Here is a 22778-nt window from a genome sequence, read left to right as displayed (position 1 = left end):
TAATGGCCCAGGTGACAGAAACGTGCGCCCTATGGAGTGCCAACTCTGCTCTCTTTTCTTCCGGTCTCAGGGCTTCCTCGGCCTCGTTGGGAAAGGTTGAAGAAGAGGCCAGTGCCACAATGGGCTCATCCACCTGTGGCGTTTTGAGAAAATTTGAAAACTCTGGTGCCAAATTATAATATTGTTTATTGTACCCTGTTGGGGCTGGTATGATGCTGCTGATGCCCATTGATTTTGTACTAATTCAGCAAACATACGAGGGACAGGAATAATTTCCTCCTCATTAGCCGGTTGTGAGAATATTAGATCCTCGGATTCGTCCTGAGACCCTGTTGACAATGGATGAGGGTTTGATGTGCCTAGTTTAGCGGTGTTCTTTGCCTTGAACAGTAAGAATTTAAAGAGGTGCGGGCGAAAAAGACCAGAAAAGGTAGGTTGGTCCAGAATGAGGCCTTCGTTGTCTGACATTCCCCGTTCTAGTGGGTCAGCCTCTGACAACTCCAAGTCCATCTGATGGATTGACCTCACCTCCATGGGAACATCCTGATCCTCAAATTCCACCTCCTCCTGAAGACCCTGGGCTGGTATGTTAGGAATATTGGGGAATACCTGAGTTTGATGTTGTCCCATATGCGCAAAGGATCGAGTGGACAGGGATCCCGCATCCGAAGCGGCCGTGAAGTGTCTGGTCCTGATGGATTGCTGAACTCTAGCCACAATGCCCCTTTGAATTGCCATCTCCATCCATTGCCTCATTTCGATGGGGATAGTCTCAGGTAATCCCTCCTCCTGTCTTAGGCCGGTGACCGTAGGGGTGAAGGTTGCCTCTGGGATTAGCCGGGCAGTGCTCATTGGAGGAGATGTGCCTATGGGGGGTTGTTTAGAAACAGCCTGTCTGGGCTGGGTAGATAAGTCCAAGGGCCCCAACAATGGACTTGGGTCCTGATCAGATTGTTGTATCATAGCCATCTTGTCTGCCTCCCTGGCTCGTTTCTGCAATTGCCTTTCCAAAGCTAGGTGCCATCTATGGGCATCCTTATCTGCCGCCTTAGAGGCCTTTTTGGGGCCCACTGGCTTATCTCAGGACTTATTTGTCTTGGAGCGGAAAGCGTTGTCACCTTCCATTGTGGATGACTGATTCTCTTGCCTCTAAATTTAATTTTTAATTAATTTTTTTAAAATTATTATTATTGTTATTAATATTTGTACTTTGGGGTGATGCCTTCCCCTGTGGTTGAAAGTAGAACGCTCCTTCAGGAGAGTAAATCTATATATATTTATCTATATATATATATACACGCCCATATACATATGCCTATATCTATATGTAAAACTGTGCATATGGAAAAGAGTATCTAAGGGTCCCCAACAAGGGAAACCCCCAAGCGCTCCAAGCGAGAACTTTCTGGATCCCTGGTCCTCAACAAGGGAAACCAGCTATAGAGGATCTGAGGTGGATTCTTTCCTGTCAAAACGAAATGTCCCGCTGTTTAAAATGGCACTTGTGGCTTCACTCCAAAGAAATGATCCAAAGGCAATTGCAAGGAAATTCCTGTTTAATGACTAGCCTGCTTATCCAACGTCAGCCAGACAAGGGAGAACTAACCTGAGGGAGAACGAAGTGGGAAGGTACTGCCCCGGTCCCCAAAAAGGGAAACCAGCGGGGAATGGCGCCTGTGATATTTAGGCGTGAACTTGAACCAGCCGTTGAAAAAGGCGGGAAGCCAGAATCTCCACTGCTAATGTCTGAGAAGTCTAACGAGCCACTGCTGCTGAGGCTCTAACTTGCGAGTTAAATGCTCCTGTCAGACAAAACGGCAATGCGAAGTGAGCGCTCGGCTGCAAGTGCTCCGCTACGATCGCAGAGAAGACGATCGGAAAGTTAGATAAGGTAATTGCCTGAGGCAGTCGCCTCAGGATGCCCGCGGAGTGGCAGGCTCTGCTAGTTACAAAGAAACTGTTTTTAAACTGATTGAGGCAACCTAACAGAGGCACAAGCCTGAAAAAAGCCAAATTAAATGGGAAAGACTTTTACAAGCCGAAATAACCCAAGAGCAAACCTGAATCAGAAAACCGTTCCAGTCAGGGAGTGCACAACCTCTTACCACAAAGGCTGAGCTAAAACTGGGGGATGCTGGGGAGGTGTCCCGTAGAGGAGGAGGAGTGTCCCGGAGTTTTAAGCCCAGCCTTTCCAGAAGAGACTGAAGCACCTCCCACTTCTGGATGCTCTGAACAGCTCATGGGAGAAGTTTCAGTTCAGATTACCTTTTTCTAAATTAAGTCATCACAAACTGCTATTACTATTATGAAATCAATAACAACGCTATCCAGTAATAAAACCCTTTGGTTTTTTTTTTTCCAGAACTATGTCTATGGAACATGGAGAGGGGAAATCTTTCATTCCATGTCTCTCTGCATATCCAAGTATTTTCCGAAGTAACAGAAAAGGTTCCAAATAGTGGTGGGATTCAAAAATTTTTACTACCGTTTCTGTGGGTGTGGCTTGGTGAGCGTGGCAGGGGAAGGATACTGTAAAATCTCCAGCCAGAGGTGGTATTTGCTGGTTCTCCAAACTACTCAAAATGCCCGCTACTGATTCTCCAGAACTGGTCAGAACCTGCTGAATACCACCCACCTCTGGTTCCAGAGCTTATTTAGGAAACACAGGCAAGCAGGCAGCAAATTTCTGCTGTGCAAATAAACCTTCATTTATATCACCTTGAATTTTACCCTAAATAATATTTTAAAACTTTAATTTTATTCAGTGAAAGATACAATATTCAGGGTCTATCAAATTAACATTTTTTGTAAATATTGCATATCAATACTTCTAAGAATAGCATATTTATCAAATCTGACAATATAACAGATGGTATCAAAATCATTCCTGCCAATAAGTCTAATGTTATCTTCCAAAATTCCAGCTAAATTTAGATACCTGAGAGTTTCATGAAGAGGACAAGTCCTGAATATTAAATGTCCCATCTCTTTGTGAAAAGAATTGTTCCACACACGTAAGGACAGAAGAACCATCCTGGTTCAAGCCATAGGTCCAATTAGTTCAGTAACCACCTGGGTGTGATTGGGAAGCTCACAAATCTGGACTTTAATTTTTCCTTCCATCAGCCAATTATTACAGCCTGCTAATTTTTCAGGCATACTAAACAATAATAAGTATTATTAGCCATTGATGGCTTAGCCACCGTTGATCCTACCTATACTCTTTTAAACTTGTCTAATGGATATGTCAAGCTCCAACACTGTCAGAGATGGACGAAAAATTTCTGTGTTATTAATGCTATATGTGATCTTATATACCACCCCTTGCTCATCTTTATTTCACGCTAATGAAACCCAATTGCTGTAGGTTTTCCTTATAGTAGATTTACGCCAACTCTGAACATTGTGGTTGTCCTGTCTTCTAAATCTATATTTTTAAAGAGTGACCAAAATGATACATATCTCTTCATAGACCCATTTATCATTGCAATGTTCATTTTCTTTCTAAAGATTCTAAGCATGAATTTGCATGTCTTTTCTCTTCTAACAGCAGTTGACCTTTTCATCACATGGTTGACCATAACTCCAAGTTTCCTCTTCCTTCCTACTGCAAGGTTAAAACCCAGTAACATACAGGCGAAGTAATTTTATGTCAGCATAAATATTTTACGCTTGTCTGCATTGAATGATATTTGCCATTTTGAAATAACTCATTTCATCCAAATAGCCTCTTTTGCAGGACTTTACAATCTTTCTTTTTCAATTGTTTATTGTAAACTTAATATCACCAACAGATAAAACCACTCTCCCAGTTTATATCACTACTCTGTTGTGAAATATACCAGCTACAAAGTTATAAAGCACTGATCCAGTGGTGGGATTTAATTTTTTTTACTACCAGTTCTGTGGGCATGGCTTAGTGGGTGTGGCAGAGGAAGGATACTGTAAAATCTCCAGTCAGAGGTAGTATTTGCCAGTTGTTTGAACTATTCAAAATTTCTGCTACCGGTTCTCCAGAACTGGTCATAACCTGCCGAACACCTCTGCACTGATCCCTGCTACACTCTCACTTGTGCCAAGGTGAGAATTGCTCACTAATTCCTCTTGAAGGATGATTTTTTGCCTTTAATAGCATCTCTGATCTTGTCCATTTGTCACTTTGGCATTCCACTGGATGTAGAAAGCTTCATTCTCATGACTGCTATGGCACCATCATTGTGGACTGGGGTAATGCTATTTCATCCAAAAAGTTCACTCCCAGCTTCTAATTCAATTGCGGTGGCCTACAGAACAAATTAGTTTGATGACACCCAAGCATTCATTGTACTAATCACACACACACACAATTTCTGCCAAGCAGTGCAACCATGACACAAATGTCATTCTGTGCAAAAAACTAAATATTACCACACCCTTTCTGTTTGATCTTTGACATATTAATTTTCAGATATTCTTCATGGCACTATGCCATCTAAAGTTTACTGCAAGTCATTTGAAGTCTTAGTCAACAATATGGCATTGTCTTCATACTAAAGTTTACAGTACTTATGTTTACATCTCCAAGCAATACTCATCTAATGTCACCAAAAGCATTCTTGGTATCTTTGCCCCAAATCAGCTCAACAAGTCAGAATGCCACACATCCTTACCTTATTCCATGGTCCACCTGGAACCATTTGCTAAGCATTCCATTAAATCTTATCCATTTTTTACTTCCATCATATACACCTCATACTGACTTGGTTTTTAACTAAATGCATTCTTGCCAAATCTAAATCTTATTGATCAGTCTTTTCACGACATAAATTCCAATTCAGTTACAGTCTGTTTTGAGTGCTTTTCCTAGTTCAGCAATTCTCTGAAAATTACATTTCAACTTGAAATGTCAGGTTTGAGGTTTTGTAATAAAGTACTTGTCAACCAAATGCCTTTCTTTTTCATCTCCTTGTTCTGCTACAGGTTCTCCTGCTTTTTATTCATTACTGAAATCGCATCTCAAGGTCATGGCAAATATATTTTACAGTCTTTAAAACACAAAGACTATTGTTTTGTTAAAATAGGATATTCCAAATCTATATCTCCTAGTTCATACCAATATCCATCTTAATTATATTTTTAAGCTGCCTATAAAAATAGTATGTTTAGACGTTTAAAACCTAGAAAAATGAGTAATTTAGGAGTTTCAGAAGTTATTAGCATATCAAAAGTATTTTAATTGAATATTGCCATTTAGAAGGTTTACGGCAATCTAAATTCTTCTTGCACTACATCAAATGTTGAAGAAGTTATTGAAAATAACCTGGTCCACAGTATTAAAGTCATTTTTGCCAAAATAGGGAGGAAGGAAAAGGAAAGTGCATGGCATAGCACAATACAACATCTGTCTATAACTGATTAATTCAGATCATCTCAAAGTGTCAATTGAGAAGAGAGGTCGAATTTAAACTTCTGTCCCTAAGTGCTTTATATAGCTCTTGAAATCTTTAATTCCAGAAAAAAAAGTTGAAAGGAGAACTAAGTTCCCCTCAAGAGAGGAATGTTTATGTGTGTAGTTGTGTCCAAAATCACTTGGATTCCAGTAAAAGAACATTTCCATTTACACAGAGAAGTTTGCAGTCTAGAATTAAAAAAACAACAACTCAGGTGTCTACCTTAAAGACTATCTTTGTAATGTTTAAACAATCTGTTAAAATATATACTGACAGAAGAATTAATGTAAGGATCCTCCTTAGACTATTACTAGAGATATAATATTTATTCAATATTTATTCTTACCATAAATAATTGAATTTTAATTATCTATTATGTCAATAGAAAAATAGATTAAACCGTCTAAAATGCTTAAAACAAATGTTTTCCAAAAAATCCAGTTTCAAGATATTAAACAAACGCCCCAAGTCTGACAAATTTCATAGATATGCTACATCCAATAAATGACAATCTATCAAACAGCTGCACACCATTCTTTTCCACATTCCACATTCCCTTTGGTTTTGCAGTTATACAGAGAGATGCAGACTAGTTACCAGCCTTAGTTGTACCCATGCCACAAACCTCACAGGATATTCTGTGAAAAGTAAGATCTCTGATCAAAATTGCCAGAATCTTGTCATCCAGGAGATATTTGCAATGTGCAGTCATGCACATGTACTAGATGTCGTAGTACTAGAAGGGGAAAAAACACACTACAGAAATATTTCTTAGCTAATAAAAGCCATTGTAGGGGCTTTTACTAAGTTGTAGCCATTATTAAGTTTTTAATCATTTACATGCAACAATACCACTAAGGTAATGCCTGCTATTTCTGAATCACTTTTTTCAGCCTTGCTCCTGTTTTGCATACAGCTTTCCATACAGAAAGATCCACTTGAGTTTAATACACTTACTTATAATTACATTTTTGTAGTTTAGCTTGAAAACTAAAACTCATGGCATTGTGGAGTGAACACTTCCAAACAGCCTACATATTATTAATGCATTATGCAAAGGTTGGGCAAAATTGATAGTATCTTTTAGCTTATGAAATACCAGCTACTAGCCCGAAAGGATGACTCATGGTAAGGTTAAACAAGATCATCAACAGAGAATGCACTAAACTAAGTTATTACCAGCAAACATAATTGTAATTCATTAAAAAGTAGCTTTCATCATTAGCTGCCTTATTTTTAAACTGCTTGTGCAGATTGCCTGTTCTGTGGAGAATATCTTTTTATAGAGACCTGGCTTATTCCATCTTCTAGTGCATGGAATGGTAGTACAGTATCTGAGAGAAGGTTATGCTGGTAAAATGTTTTGGAACCCTTCAGAATGCAATACTGCAATTCCTTAATGCAATCACACACACACCCTCAGGACCATTTGCAGGGAGGTTTCCTCCACAGTACCCTAATCCTGAAATAGATACAACTGCTTTAATGAGTTGCATTTGCACCTGTGTGTTCTGAAGCACCTCTTCCAAAGAGGAGGTGCAGCTAGGGCACTAACAGTCTTACTTAAAATTTATTTATGCAGGACAGCTATTCTTTTTCAGTGGCAAATAATGCTGTTTCATTTAAACAGGTAGAATGCTGGTGAATATACATTTGCAAAACCTAACACAGTTTCACATATTTTTTGTTTTGAAGATTACGGAGTGAAATTGAACAAGGCCAAATTTAACCTAAAAACACATTTAACTCTGTACCTTAAACACTGTACTTGTGTATATAATTATTAGATTAAGGCTGTTCTCTTTCATTTTTAGTAAGTGTACTAAATGAATCAATACATGCAGAATTGTTTGTGCCCAGAGATAACAACTACATCCCTTCCTACAGCATCAATTCCTGCAACTTGCTGCAAATGCTGTACTGGGTACAAAATGCAGTGGCTCATTTGTATAAGTTTGAGTACCATTGGCACCATAGAACCCTGGTTTTGTGAGCAGTGCATTGGCTGGAAATAGGTTTCAGGGTACAACTTGAAATGCTTGTTTTAAATTTTACACCTTGGTGCTTCAGTATGCACAGAACTGCTTGCTTTTGCTAAAGCTTACTCGTTTGGTTTATTCAACCAGAATGAGGATGCTGACTGAGCATACTTGCCAGTGAAATCAGAAAAAAGGGCTAGAATTTGGGTTTTTTTCTAGATATGCTCTAGTATTTTGGAACATATATATCTCCAAGGATCTGGCCTTCCCTAACACTCTTGCAGAACTTTTAATGATGAGAAAGAAGGGAGTTATTACTGGATGCTGGATGTTGCTAGGGATAGGATTTTTTAAAAATATTTTTATGTTTCATGAGTAATTTCTGTAAACTGTCAAGAGACCTTGGAGAGTCAGCAGTATAGAAATGATGTAAGTAAATAAATAGGTTTTCAACAAACATAAAACTGTGGTGCTGGGAAAAATCATATATTATCACCAGAGCTTCCTATGATTGACTGCTCTATTTTCCAAATTTAAAATTTGTATGAAGAAAATGTCAGGGATTTTTCAATTACCAAAAGATATATATATCTTGCAACCTCCAAGAACCTTTTAAACAACTCATAACCTTTTAAATGACTCATGTATCACACTCCACAGTTTGAATGTGATATTAACACAAGATGCATCAATAATTCTCTAGCTAATTCCCTATAAATACCCTGTAAAACTGGTGGGGGTTTTAAATAATGCATTAGAAATAATAATTCTGAAAATGGTTTGGGGTCTTCAATTGGTATAGGACACAGCTGCCAAGCGTTTGTTATTTTTTAAAAAAAATTCCTATGAATTCCTGTTCATAGCTTCACTTTTTCAAGAGCTCCATCTGCTACTGGTCATCTTTTAAACCCAACAAAATAAAGAACGGGTTTTTTTTTTTTCTATCAAAGTTGTCTAGCAGCATTCTGTCTCCCTGTCTTTTCCCCTTAAACCATTGCAATCTGCACCATCTATGCCTGCAATTCTTCATTACACACAGTTTTTATGCCCAATTTTCCCTCTTCGATCTACCCTTTCTGCATACTGGACAGGTTTTTTTTTTGTCCAGCTGCCTCTACCTATCATTGAAGTAATTAGCAGGGGGAAACTACCCTCCCTCAAGCATCATGGGTTCTTTGGGATGTGAATTCTATTGGCAATTGTCTTTAGTACCCTAAGGACTTTTATAGGGCAGGGAGAGGGCTCCAAACATTTTCATCTTCCATTTTTAACAGTATCATAGCCTTTCACCGCCTCTTCTTTTTCCTCACAACAGAAAATCCTTTAAAAAGAGAAAAACAGATATGCTGCATATTATCTTTTGATTCAGAGCTACAAATCTTCCATCTGAGGAATTGTAAAGCAGTAGACAAAAATTCATTAGTGAAGGTGGGTGGCATCATCCCAAGACACCACAAGTTCCTTGAAGCAATGGCTACCGTGAAGTCAGTTTATTTTTGCCTTTCCCACTGAGGTGCATATGTACGTATATTATTAGGTGTATGAAGAAGGGTATGTTTATTATGGTATTAAGGAAAAGAAAGGTTGTCCCTTTATGGAAAAGGACACTGTATTTATGTCTGCAAAAGGAACCTTTGCTCTCATCTATGTAAGAAAAGAGTAGAATGAAATTATCTGTATATGTGCAAGCAAGACAAGGCTGCATGTACTGGGCGGGTACCCTCATTTTGCATACATAAAAATGAAGACTTAATTTATGTGTCCTGGGGCTAATCCTATTCAAACAAGACACAGGTTTTAATACATAAAAAGCTTCAGAATTCTAAACAATTTAAGGACTAGGACTGCATCATGAGGTGTTTACTACTCTACTGTTAATGTGCACGCATGCGCACACACACACACACACACACACACACACATATATATATATATATATATATATATATATATATATATATATATATATATATATATATATATATATATATGAGATAAAACAAAGGAACCAAAGAGAAAAAGAAAGAAAACACATAATAAACAGTAGAAAAAGTTGAAGAAACAGAAAAGCCAAATGTGAATAAGTGGCTTCTTATAATCTTCATAGATTATACAAATATATAGGTAGTATTTGACTAATATAAGGTTTTTAGTGACCTTTCAAAGTTATAACAGCACTGAAAAAAGTGACTTATGACTATTTTTCACAATTATGACCACTGCATCATCTCCATGGTATAGGATCAAAATTTGGATGCTTGACAATTGGTTCATATTTATGAAAGTTGCCATGTTCTGGGGTAATGTGATCAACTTTTGCAAACTTCTGACAAACAAAGTCAATATGGAAGCCAGATCTACTTAACCATGTTACTAATTCGGTAAGAAAGGTTATAAAATGGGGCAAAACTCATTTAATAAATGTCCCACTTTGCAACATAAATTATGGACTCAATTGTGTTTCAGCTTCTCTCTCTTCACTTATATTGTATATTTTTTATTTCTGTAATCTTCTAAACTGTCTAATCATCAAAACCATACATCACAAGTTCATTTTTTTTCATTTTCATGCAAAAAGTCTGTAAGAGGTTTCAAGTCATCAATAAACGCAGATGGTATCTTTGAAGAATTTATTCATTTAAAAAAAAATCTTGCAGACTTCACCCACCAGCGGGTAGAGTCGGATCTTTCCATTACTATGCCTGTAATAATCTCGCTGTGGTAATCGTATATTGAAATAATCTTCCATGGCTGTTTTAAATTGTTTATCCATTAATCCTGAAAGGAAATGATCATGGGTGTATAAAACAGCTTTTAAAAAATTGAATTCAAATACATACTTTTAATACAGAGGACATGAAAGACCAACGCTCAACTGAAGCCGGAGCTTTATTTTTTAGAATTAATAGATAGATTTAAATTGCTTTTCCTAATTTTTAGACTTCTATTTGAAAAACCAACCACCATCGAAGAATGAAACAAACAGGAAAATATGATAGACATGTACACACATGGATGTACTATACAAATATACATTTTCGAACAGTCGCCCCCTCTTCAGACATACCAGCAGACGTCACTTCTGCTCTGTAATACAAGCGCCTTCAATCTCTCTTTTCCTTATTATTATTATTAGTATTAGTATTATTTGCAACGTTCTCACCAAATGCTACAACCCCACAAAAGCATCCTGAGCGGCCCGAAACATAATCCAGGCCTCGACGATGGAAAGGTTTTTGCTTAAGACAATAACAGACGTCCTGGCCAACCAATGAAAAGGAAAAGGCGGGACTTCGGATAAGCGACATCCAATCTCCGCGGCAGACGCAGAGTCAGAAGCAACCAGGCCTGGCGAAGAAGGCGCGTCCTGCGGGGAAAGGGAAAAGAGAAGGGGAAAAAAAAAAAAAGGAGGTAGAAAGTCGGGAGCTCTCGCGAGAGCTGTCCCGTCCGTTCAGCCCCCCCCCCGCCCCCCGCCGCCCGCTCGCGACTGGGTGACTGCGCAGCTGCCATGTTGGTTGCTATGCTGCTGCCTGTCTGAGGGCAGGCAGGAGAAAAAAAAAGGAAGGGGGAGGCTGGCTCTGGGGAGGGAGGAAGACAGAGGAGGAGGCGACGGGAGCACCAGCGATTGCTGCCAATCCTCCCCCCCATCTTCTTTCCTCAGCGCAGACAGGCATTGCTCTGCTGGATAGCTACCGCCTCTTCTCTCCCCCCCCCCCGCCTTTCCTCACCCTCCGGCTCCGGGCGAAGGAAGCGAGAGAAGAGGAAAGAAATCCTCCTTGGGGGTGGGTGGGGTAAGACGGGACAGTGCTTTCTCCTCTGGGGAGGGGAGGAAGACGGAGGAGGAGGCGACGACCGAACCCTCCTCCTCCTCCCCTTCTTCGCTCGTGGCTGGGGAGGCGGGAAGACTCGATCGCCTTCCGCCTGCCTCTCCTCTCTCTCCCTCCATCCTCGCCTTTTCTGCTTGCAGGAGGAATGTGGGGGGGCCTTGAGTTGAGAGTGGGGCGCTGGGGGCAACGGCTGCGGGAGACCCCCCTTCCTTTCGGCCTGCTGTTGCGTGGGGGCACAAGAACTAAACTGAACTGAGCGGAGGGCTTGAACTCGCCCTATTTTTGTGGGGGGGGGATACCCCCCTCCTCTCCTGCTTTCCACTTTTTTTTTTTTTTACCTTTCGGCTTTCGAGTTGGTTTGTTGCTTCGTTGCCGTTCTCTGGAAGGACGAGGCTTGTTATATATGAAGGTAAGGAAATTTCTCTCTCTCTCTGTATATATATATATATATATCTACATTTTATATATATATATAAAAGAAACTTGTCAGGTTAACGTGGGAGAAAGTCCCTGCCGCCACCCCTCCGTTCCTACCGCTCCGAATAGTATTACGTCGTTCTCTCTATACAAGTAAAAGGTTAAAAGAGAGGAAGCCGCCAAAGCGCTCTCTGCGGATTGCTCGGGTCTTGAGTGTGAATTGTGAGCTGACCCTAACATATAGGCAACTGTGTGGGACAACAACGGGGAAGGTGCCTGGGGTTGCTTGGTCGATGTGTTTGGAAAGTCGTCGGATCCGATGTTACTCTCTCTCTCGCCTTGGGGTCCGACGATTTTGAATTTCCTGACACACACACACACACACACCCGGAAGAACACAACGTCCCTTCAAAGAAACCCCTTATCCAATTATCCGAATTGCTCAAGAAAAAGTGGGAGAAAGAAAGGCGGTTAGAGTTAACAAGCTGGTGTCTGTCTGCTTGGCAAAAGACGGCGAAAATACCCCCCATGATTTCTTCTTATTGTTATTTTTCTTTCTTATGTTGTGAAGGTGTGCCACAGCAATGGCAGAGTGACTGACATACTCAAAAATTATGTGCGTTTCGAAAATCCATGGCTGTCCTGAAGCGTGTTGCGTTGCGTCCGATTATATTAGCCGGAGAGGCAGCAGCAAGCAGCAGCAGCAGCAGCAGCAAGGATTACGTTATTCTTTAGAGGGAGTGAAAAAACGACAAAAAAAAAATAGGTTGACTGAAGGCATGCTGGGGTCCCCCAATTGAATTACTTAGTTGCAGAGGTAAAAAGATATTTGGAAAATAAGTAGCAAAGGCTTGGAAATGATTTATAATATAAAAACGGAATGCATTTTTCCAGAGGGAAATTAAAATAGATGAAATGTTATGTTTAAAAAAAATTGAAAAGGCCCTCAAGTCTTTTACCTTAAAGGATGTTTTCTATAGCTACTCTGAGAGCTAAAAATGAAACTAGTTATATTACTTTACCTGTTCAAGAGATGCTTATCTAAATATTGAGTTACATCTGTAAGGATTTGATGGGGCAATATCACAATCTCAGAGCAACTACTTCTGCAACAACATAGGTAAAGCATAGTAAAATAACATAGTAAAATCATCAAAATGTTTTAGGAAGACCCTTTGCAATTTTGTTTTACAATTCTGAAGTAAACCTTTGGGAAGAGGAAAATATGATGCTCTACCTGAATACCTTATGTAAAACTGCCTTTTTCCCTTTTCTCATTGGAAAAAAAAATGTATTAAGCCAGAAATAGTGATTGTACATGTTATGTAGGGATTCCAATGTGAAACTTTAAAGTATGAAAAGAGTTTTAAATATTAAGATTAAACTAGAGCACTCTACTGATACATTAACTTATTTATGGTTATGTATTAGTAGTGTAGAATGGGGTGTCAAACTTGTGGTCATGGCGGTATCACGTGATGTATCAGGATTTCCCCCCCTACACTAAAGTGGGCGTGGCCAGCACATGATGCATCCGGCCCATGGGCCAGGAGTTTGACACCCCTGGTATAGAAAATTGTTTCTTGCTTATCAAAATTCCAATCTATCTGGATTCTATCTCTGCCTAGCTTACATACTTGCTGAATGTACTACTTCATGCTGTGTTGTCACTTAGAAAGAAAAAAATGAATATATATGGGCTATAATTTTAAATTTAGATATTGCTAATATCAAAGTGATATACTCATGTGAAAATGATATACTTGTATGAAAGTCATTTGTAAAAGTAGTAGTATAATTAGAATTTTAGAAACTTAAAATAGTAAAACAGTGTAACTTCAATATCAGCTTTCTGATTTTTGAAAATCCAAAACTATAGTTTGCATGTATTAACTGAAAACCAAGTAAAATAATTATATGTATTTTACCTTAATATTTTTAGGTTATAATCTTTTTTATTTTGTATTAACTAAGAAAGCAATGTATTTGTATTTTGAGACATTTGCAAAATCTTCAGTGTATTATACCAGGAAGTCAATAAATGATACCCATCAGATGCTTTGGACTACAGTTCTCAAACTCTTTGGCCATATTTGGATGTTGTTGATGGAGGTTGTATTCCTCTCAAATAGAAAGCACATGAAGTTACTGCAATTTAGTTGTGTACCATCTTTTATAATATAAATTAGCCTTGATGTATAATATAGCTTTATTAGTATAATAAGCACATTATACAGTATAAAGATACATTTATGTTTGATTTTTATCCTACCTTTATTACTTTATAAGAAACTCAAGGTGGTAAACATGCATAATACTCTTTCCTCCTCTTATTTTCCTCAGCAACAACAATCCTTTGAGATGTGTTGGGATTAGAATAAATGATTGGGCCAAGGTCACCCAGTTTCATGCCTAAGGCAGGATTAGAATTCAGTCTCTTTGTTTCTAGGCCAGCACCTTAAGCACTATATCAAACTGCTATATATTAACTCTATCATAATTTTTGCTGAGCTCTGCATCGATCTAGATTCAAAATGTGTAAAGTGTCTCAATGCACACAATGGGCATGCAAGAATCAGCTATTGGGAACACCTTAAACAACTATGTCTTTTCCTGGGCTCATGCAATTGCTTTTTTCAGCTGCAGAGAAACCCCCCCCCCCCCAAAAAAAAAAGACATTGGTTTAAAATGTTTCTGCTACATGCGAATTAATGGATATCCTGAATTGCATTTTTCCTTTTGAATTCGGATAACTGCACAATTCTTATACTTGTATTCATTCTTTTTAATTTTATATTTATGATTTTTTCCTCAATACATTTTACAGAATAAATTCAAAATATACATTGTACCAATCATTTTAATGATGAAACAAATTTAGGATGTTTCATTGGAAACTACATTACAAGTTGTATGTTTTGGAGGAAGTCACTTAGTTAAATGATGCTTTTTGAATTATCTCAGTGAGTGGCAACAATCTAGCTGTCCTTGGATGGTCTTGAAAGCTAGGCAGAGTTGACTCTTAATGTGTGGATGGGTGCTGTCTGAGAATTTCACAGCTGATGGCAAGATTGACAATTTTAGAAAAATTCTTAAAAGAAGAAATAGTAGATTACTTCCATAAAGTTGCCAAGAAAATTGCATGGATATGGTTATAGGGGTGGAACTTGACTTGATAATGTATTCTACTTGTTTTAACTCTTGATTTCATTTTTGCTTTTTTGGTGTGTCAGGCAATTAATATTTGGGAAAGATTTGTTGTACGAATGTAATGTCATGTTCTGCTTTTATTGAAGAGATGCTATAAACATACAGAAATTAGACCTTTTGATATTTTACTAAGAATCAGGGATGTATTCAGTTCAATTAAAAGTGATTCACATGTGCAAACAGGTTTGCAAGGTTCTGTTATATAGTATGGGTTATCACATCTGCTTAATTAAGTGGTTGTAGTGGTTGTTATTCTGTAAGTCTGCTCAGTTTTTTCTCCTGTACTAGAGCTGGAAAAAGTAACAGGAAAAACCATTGGATTGGATGAAATGGGAGGTGTCAGTATCAGATTACTTGTTTATATGAATTAAGCTGAGAGGAAGGCAAAGAGAAGAGAACTTCACTGATATGATAAGTCAATAAAAAAGCATGGGAATGAACTGCTTTTACCTTGTGGATTTAGGCTACCCTCACTATAAGATTAAATGATGACAAATATTTGTTTAATGAATGCTATGGGTTTAAAGCCAAATTGAAGACCTTTTAGATACTGTTAATTACAAGCACTTTTATTTGCAATTTAATTGGTATTCAATCTTTTTTAACCTTTAGTTTTGGGAGAAAAAACATTTCTTTAGAGTTATTCTGCAAATATTTTTTTTCAAAAGGCAAAGGATGCATTTATATTTTGTATATGCCTCTTTTTACATCTATGCTTTTGGGACTACAGTACCCAAATTATGTGATGATGCAAAATATTATGTGGAATATAATATTATATATTATATTATTATGACAGAATAACAAAAGCCTGTTTTCCCTTTTCTAGTCCCCATTTCTGTAGATCCAGAAAATTTTGGAGATTCAGGCTTAGAAGTTGAATCATCACTTTGTGTGTGAGTGTGTGCGATTCAATTCATAGTTTACTAGTTTTAAGAATCTAAATATGACAATCTTTTTATTTGGTATGTTGACGTGGATATATTTAAAAAAGATACTGGAAGGATTAAATATTGCAAAAATTATTCAGGGTTTATTTGGGTTGCATTCTATCCTCCCTGATTATTGTATAATTGTTAAGCTAGTCTGATTGTGAGTAGGAGATATGTTGCCTGCATTACATTAAAACTGGACTAGAAAAGAACTGTATCACACAACTAGAACTATAGGCTACTTTTTCAGAAAATGACATATCTTTGTGTCTTCCTATGTTGCTTGTTACTTGCTCATTTAGCTCAAGAGAAAAGCATAGAAGAAAATGTAAAAAAAATATTGTGTATATAATATTGCATTATATGGTTGAGTTATGTTGGTATCGTTATTTTGGATTGGATTGAAATTTGGAGTAAATGAATGTGTTTAATATGTTTGACATCTAAATCTGCATCTCATTGACTGATATAGATTTAAATACTTCAAACCACAAATAAATTTGCTTTTTGTAATATGTATTCATTGGGCATTGTTGTAGCATTTGGGTATATAGATTCTGAATACATATGACATGATTTCTTTCTTTTTGCTGTTTGAAGAAAAAAAGGGGGGGAATCTTCTCTTTGTTCAACCATTAAAACAAATAGCATTTGGAAAATACTACTCCAGCTAGATTTGGTATGAATCCTCTCCTCAGGAGAAAACTGGCAGTCTGCTTCTGCTATAAATATGTAATCACCATAAATATATCTTGTATGTACAAGGAAGCCAGAACTTGCTGCAATTTCCTATTCTAATGGCAAGCCAGTAAATGGAATTGCCACACCTAAATTCAATTAAAACTAATTATAAAGTGCTGGATTTCTTTTTTTATTTTATATACATTGAATCCAATAATAATGCTCCTCCTCATACCATTAGGTTTTTCCTAGAAATGCTATGGGCTTGTTTTCTGGTAACTTGGGGTCAAGATTTCTCTGTAGTCACTCTGAATTTCTGGAAATCATTCTGCGTTGTATTGAGGGGATTTTTGTAGCTTTCTAGAAGGCCCACATAAGACATTGTTCTAAATACACTGTAGTTGTTGATTATTTTATTTCTAATTTCAACTTTAATGTATCTAATTTTAAATTTAATCTTGTGATATTTAGTGTATACTACAGAATGATTCTGATGCATACTGTGCAGGTAGACCTCAACTTACGATCACAACTGAGCCCAAAATTTCTGCTAAGCAAGACAATTATTGAGATTTGCCCCACTTTATGACCTTTCTTGCAACAGTTGGTAAGTGAATCACTGCAGTTGTTAAGTTAGCAACAGGATGTTAAATGAATCTGTCATCCCCTGTTGACTTTGCTTGTTAGAAAGTCGCAAAAGGTGATCACATGACCCAAGACACTGCAACCCTCATAACCACTTGCCAACCACCTGAATTTTGATTATATAATCATGGAGATGCTGCAGTAGTCATAAGTGTGATGAAGTCATATCTCAACTTTTTTCAATGCCGTAACTTTGGACGGTCACTAAACGAATAGTTATAACCAGAAGACTAACTAGTATATTACATTTAACAAACACACACAATTTATTTCTTTATTGGATTTTTCCTTGGTAGCAATGCATCCAGGTCTTTTTTCAACAGGTAACTTATTGATTGTTTGATTTACAATTCTACTGCATGTGCAATTAACATTAAAGTATATATAGGATCACATCTACAAAAACATTTAATCACCTATTCCTTCTTCTAGCCCAGAGAAATTATGTTCCCCTTTTTTCTATTAAGCTGCTGTTTTATATGCTGGTTGGGGAATAATACAGTTAATGGGAATGGTATAAAGAGAAACATGGAGGATTCAGTCATCTTCAGTAATGTCTGTTGTGTTGATGCTGTTGGATAATTAAATCTTTCTTCTAATGATCCCATTTTATTTTATTCTTTTGCTGCTGTATTGGGATTACAACTAACACAAAAGATACAGCACAAAAGTTCTTTATGGATTGCATAAATCCTTTGGCTTGACCATCCTTTTGCTTACAGGAGAATCCAGAGAAACTGTTTTAATGTCACAACTATCACTAATAGTGTGCTATTGAAAAGGCAATGGTATTAAAATTAATCTGTATCAAAGGTTGAAAAGAAGGCAATTTTCCTTTATAATAGGGAGGAGGTTTTAGAGAAATTTGGTTTTCAATTACTGAGTTGAATTACTGCAGTGTTAGGAGTGCTATGATAAATGGTTAAGAAAAATGGTTGTATCTGGCATTAGCAAGATACTACTGTGATATTGAAAAGTCGCATGTCTAGAAAACATATTGAGCTGATTAGTACAATACATAAATTATGGATGATTTGTTAAAGAAGGCATCAAATATCTTCCTAAATATTATATTGATTTGGGTTCCTTTTTTAAATCTTGGGTCCTTTTATTTTCAAATTGACTAATTATAAGCTTTCAGTATGACTGACTGTGCCACCTATTATTCACACTATAAACATTAGTGAACAAGCAAATCTTTCTTTGGAGTCTAACAACTGTTCTTTCTTTTGTGCCATGTGCATTCTGGTACCATCACTGCTTGTAAAGTAATAGAAAGCCACCAATCATACTGCTTTTAACCAAACTGCTATAACATAATTATGTATAGAAGAATAATGTTGTAAGTAGACAAATGGAAACCAAGGTATAACAGGGAATGGTAAGGGTAAGAAATGATAACTAATCAGTTGTTTGATGAGATGGACAGCTATATAAATTTAAAGAATAAATAATAAAACTTTTGGTTCATAATTCAACTATTGCCTGTCTCTTGACTAAATTTAATGACATCATAGCTGTAGTAGTGTCTTCTGAAATAACTAATCGTGTCTCATTGATTCCAGTGGTCAATGTGAATAGCAAATTTAATGTGCCAAGACTACGTCTCAGTAACTTTTAACAGCTTTAAAGAAGTAGTATATAGATTGTCTGATTGGTTAACAATTATTGCTGAATTAAATATTAAAATGTGAAAAAATGATTTCAAAAATTAAATATACAACAGAACTGAGTGTCAGCGTTTAGAAGTATGCAGTGTTTGGCTCCAGAGCGAGGAAAGGTACTTGATGTTGATTTGATGTTGACCCACCTGCTGTGGTTCTCCCTCCCCCCCAAAAAACACACACTTTTCTGGACTCAGTTATAGAAAAATCCTTGTTTTGAGTAGAGGTAAAGTTTCCCCTTGTGCATACGTGCTAGTCGTTTCTGGCTCTAGGGGGCGGTGCTCATCTCTGTTACAAAGCTGAAGAGCCAGTGCTGTCCGAAGACATCTCCATGGTCATGTGGCTGGCATGACTAAATGCCAAAGGCACACAGAACGCTGTTACCTTCCCGCCAAAGTGGTGCCTATTTTCCTGCTTGCATTTTTTACATGCTTTCAAACTGCTAGGTTGGCAGAAGCTGGGACAAGCAACGGGAGCTCACTAAGTTACACGGTGCTAGGGATTCAAACTCCTGAACTGCCGACCTTTCTGATTGACAAGCTCAGCGTCTTAGCCATTGAGCCACTGCATCCCTAATGTTTTGAGTTAAAGAGGTACCTAATAGCTTATTGTAAAGCAGGGGTAGTCAACCTTTTTATACCTACCGCCCACTTTTGTATCTCGGTTAGTAGTAAAATTTTCTCTAACCGCCCACCAGTTCCACAGTAATGGTGATTTATAAAGTAGGGGACAAAACCTCTACCACCCACCATGAAAGCTGGAACGCCACTAGTGGGCAGTAGGCACCAGGTTGACTACCACTGTTGTAAAACAATGCAGGTTATTGTCGATTTAGAGCCATTCGTTTTGTGACTGCTTGAAGTTACAAAGGCACTGAAAAAAATATGACAGGTTTTCCCACTTATGGCCATTTCAGCATCCCCATGATCACGTGATCAAAATTCAGACACTTGATAACTGGCATGTATTTATGATAGCTGCACCATCTTGGAGTCATGTGATCACCATTTGTTACCTTCCCAACTGGCTTCCAACAAGTAAAGTCAATGGGGGAAACCAGATTTGCATGATTCACTTAACAACTGTGGCAAAAAGATTGTAAAATGGGGTAAAACTCAACCACTGTCTTGCTTAGCAATGGAAACTTTGGACTCAATGGGGTCATAAATCAAGGACTTCTTGTGACGTTCTAAGTGTTCCTCATTGCATCTCATTTAATGATAATAGTTAATAATGCTTTGGGTGAAGAAATTTTTCTGTTGACATTCAGTGTCATTATGTGATTCCTGTTTTTGTAAACTCAGGAATGGGGAAGATATAGTATAGCAGGGTGTCAAACTGAATGGAAAATAACTTCATGTCAACATAGTATGGTAGACTTGCAGGGCCGGTGCATTGTGCAACAAAGTCATATAGTGTAATAAGATTGGGACTGGGTTAGGGACTTCTGTCGTCACTGTGAGTTGTGCTGGGGGAGGGGTGCATGAAGGGAGGCTCAGCCGATCTCATTGTACATATGTTGTACTCTGACAATAAAGGTAATAATAAACTCAGCATCACATGACGTATTGGAATTTTTTTCCCCTTTGCTAAACTGGGCGTGGGTGTGGCCAGCATGTGATGCGGCTGGCCCACAAGCCGGGAGTTTGACAGCCCTGCAGTACAGTATTTAATAGCTGCTGAATTTCAATCTAAGAGCGGCTCAGCCAGCAGTTCTTCATTTGTAAGATGCTCCAACCCATTGACTAGTTCACACATCATATTAAACCATAATGTGGCTTATCATATGATGCAAGTCCAACCAATTGTATTTTATTTGACAAGCAATTTTGCAATAAATAATAGCTTTTAAGAGGCCAGTCATTGGATTCAGTCCAGGTTACTTATGGGTGATTTTTTTTTCCCAGTAGATACTTTAAGCCAAAGAGGGAAAAACAATTTTAGGTCAAAAGTTCTGAAAAATTGCTCTGGAAAGTTGGAGATTTCTACAAAATAACATAAGTAAATGTTGCTGCAGGCTAAATGTATTATGAACCCCCCCCCTTTTTTTTTTACCTTATTTCATTTCAAGCTTTTGCTTAATTTCATTTTATTTTGTTTCACTCTCATGGAATCTCTTGCCATCTGGAGATGTGGGGATTTATACTTGGACCTTTTTCATTATATACATTGAACAGGACTACAACGTTTTTGTCATCCTCAGCTGGAACAAACATTAGCTAAAATATCTAACATGCACATCTGCTCAAATGCTAATCATAGGACTGTACAAGGGCTCAGTTGCCCCCTCCCCAATAAAGAACAATCCTCAGATTCCTAATCTATATTTTAACATCAAAGCCATTCAAGAAACCACTATATAAGGCACACCTCAAAATTATGACACAGTCTTTCTTCAGAATCTGATCTGGAAAAAGTGGAAAGTCTCCTCCCATTCCCATGTTAATTTCTCAATAGCCCTTGCTTTTGGTAGGCCTTTAAGGGTGGAGAAGTGAATGCAAGTTCTGCTGAAAGGTAAATGCTCCTGTTCTTACATTTAAAACAATCCCACCCCTCTAAAAGTCAGAAATGTCCCAAAAGAAAAAAAAAATGATTTCAAACAGTTTGGGAAGGGGAGGGTTAAATGTGGGAATGCAGTAATGACTTCCAAAGTCTACCTGTTGCCATTTTCATCCATAACTCTCCTGCCTACCAAAAACAAAAAAAGAACTAAAGCATTTTTGACCATTCTTTCTGATAGTATCACCCCAAATACCTAATAGTTTACTAAGGCTGTTTCTTTCATGGAATATAACATATAGTAATAAGATGCATCGAGTAAAGAATGGACAAGTGTTGATGAATGGTGGCATATTCTGCAGGTACAAGTATGTGCAATGTAATAGCTTTGTTTCTTGTGAAAGTTTTACTAATATGCTTGCTGATGATTTTAAATCTTTCGTGAGTGCCTTTCCATTTATACATGAATTACCAATTTCCCTAGCAAGATGTTAAACCAGTGGAAAAAGGGTTGCAGAGCATGGTATAAAATTTTATAACCCAAATGTAAATATTCTCATATATTTATTATTAAGCACTATGTTACTGAACCATGTTTGCTTTCTTGTCTTTGCTTGTGTGTACAGTGAAAGAATTGTATCCATTTTGCTGGTATTTTTACATGCTCATGGATATCTGGCAGATGAAAGGGTCAGAATGCATCAAAGCATAAGAATTAACATTTGTTATATTGTGCACAGTAATTTTGCCCAAGTTAAAAGCTCATTTTAGGACTGAAGAAGCCATTTAGCTTCAACACAATGTAATACAACTAACTTTGTTTCTGAAGTTAGACAGATCCTTTTTGTTTTGGACAAGATATCGATGGTCTGTTTAAACCCATAATAAAAGTACCAACTATTGCAGGTTTAGAAGTTGGAGACAGGATGCACAACTAGAATAACCATGCAGCACGATGATAAATGTATGAGTAAAGACAGAGAGGTTTTGGCACAAAAATATTTGAGTGGTTTTAATGGGAAGAAATCTTGGCATGTTTCCAAACTTTTTGGTTTAAATTAACTGGTGCAAATTGCATAGTATCATGTTTTCCCAAAAATAAGACCCGGTTTATTTTCTTTTGGGCTCTGAAATAAGCACTATGGCTTATTTTCAAGGGATGCTTTATTTTGAGTGCCACTGCCATGAGGCAGGGGATGAAATTGCCCCCCACTTCTTCCGGCACGGCACTGGAGCAGGAGGCTGAGCAATGTGCTGGTGCTGCAGCTGTGAGGCAAAGCACTTGTTGGGACATGGATTGCCTGGCTGCAAGGGCCCTGAGATAAGCTGATGTGGGGTGTATGAAGCAGCTCCATCCCCTCGCCTCAACTGTGGCACCAGTGCATCGCTTGGCCTCTTGCTCCGGTGTCTCTCCAGTGCTGGAAGAAGTGGCTAGACTCCTGCCCATGGCTGCTGGTGCGTGAGGCAATTGTCAGGGCATGGATAGCCTGGCTAC

General features: G+C 37.8%; 1 protein-coding gene and 1 long non-coding RNA gene across 7 annotated transcripts in view; one reads left to right on the top strand and one right to left on the bottom strand.

The window, feature by feature from the left end:
* Positions 1-10024: 10024 nt before the first annotated feature.
* Positions 10025-10692, bottom strand: LOC148128019 (uncharacterized). Its single transcript, XR_015740815.1, has 2 exons — positions 10572-10692; positions 10025-10186 (listed from the first exon to the last, which is right to left on the bottom strand). It is a non-coding gene; the product is annotated as an uncharacterized LOC148128019 (long non-coding RNA).
* A 50-nt stretch (positions 10693-10742) lies between these two features.
* The window catches only part of PTPN4 (protein tyrosine phosphatase non-receptor type 4), a 103049-nt gene continuing 91013 nt past the window's right edge, over positions 10743-22778 (top strand). For 5 of the 6 annotated variants that reach the window (XM_087920457.1, XM_087920456.1, XM_026708000.2 and 2 more), the window contains exon 1: positions 10888-11644. The gene's annotated coding sequence lies outside the window, so the exon portion shown is untranslated. Of the gene's footprint in view, positions 11645-22778 lie in introns of all 6 variants that reach the window. The other variant, XM_026707998.2, reaches the window with a different exon arrangement.

Source organism: Pseudonaja textilis, chromosome 1 (genome assembly GCF_049901715.1).
Source record: "Pseudonaja textilis isolate UNSWEBS1 chromosome 1, rPseTex1.2, whole genome shotgun sequence".
Taxonomy (NCBI): Eukaryota; Metazoa; Chordata; class Lepidosauria; order Squamata; family Elapidae; genus Pseudonaja; species Pseudonaja textilis.
The sequence above is the reverse complement of the archived record's forward strand: the minus strand, read 5'-3'. Positions and strand labels throughout refer to the sequence as shown.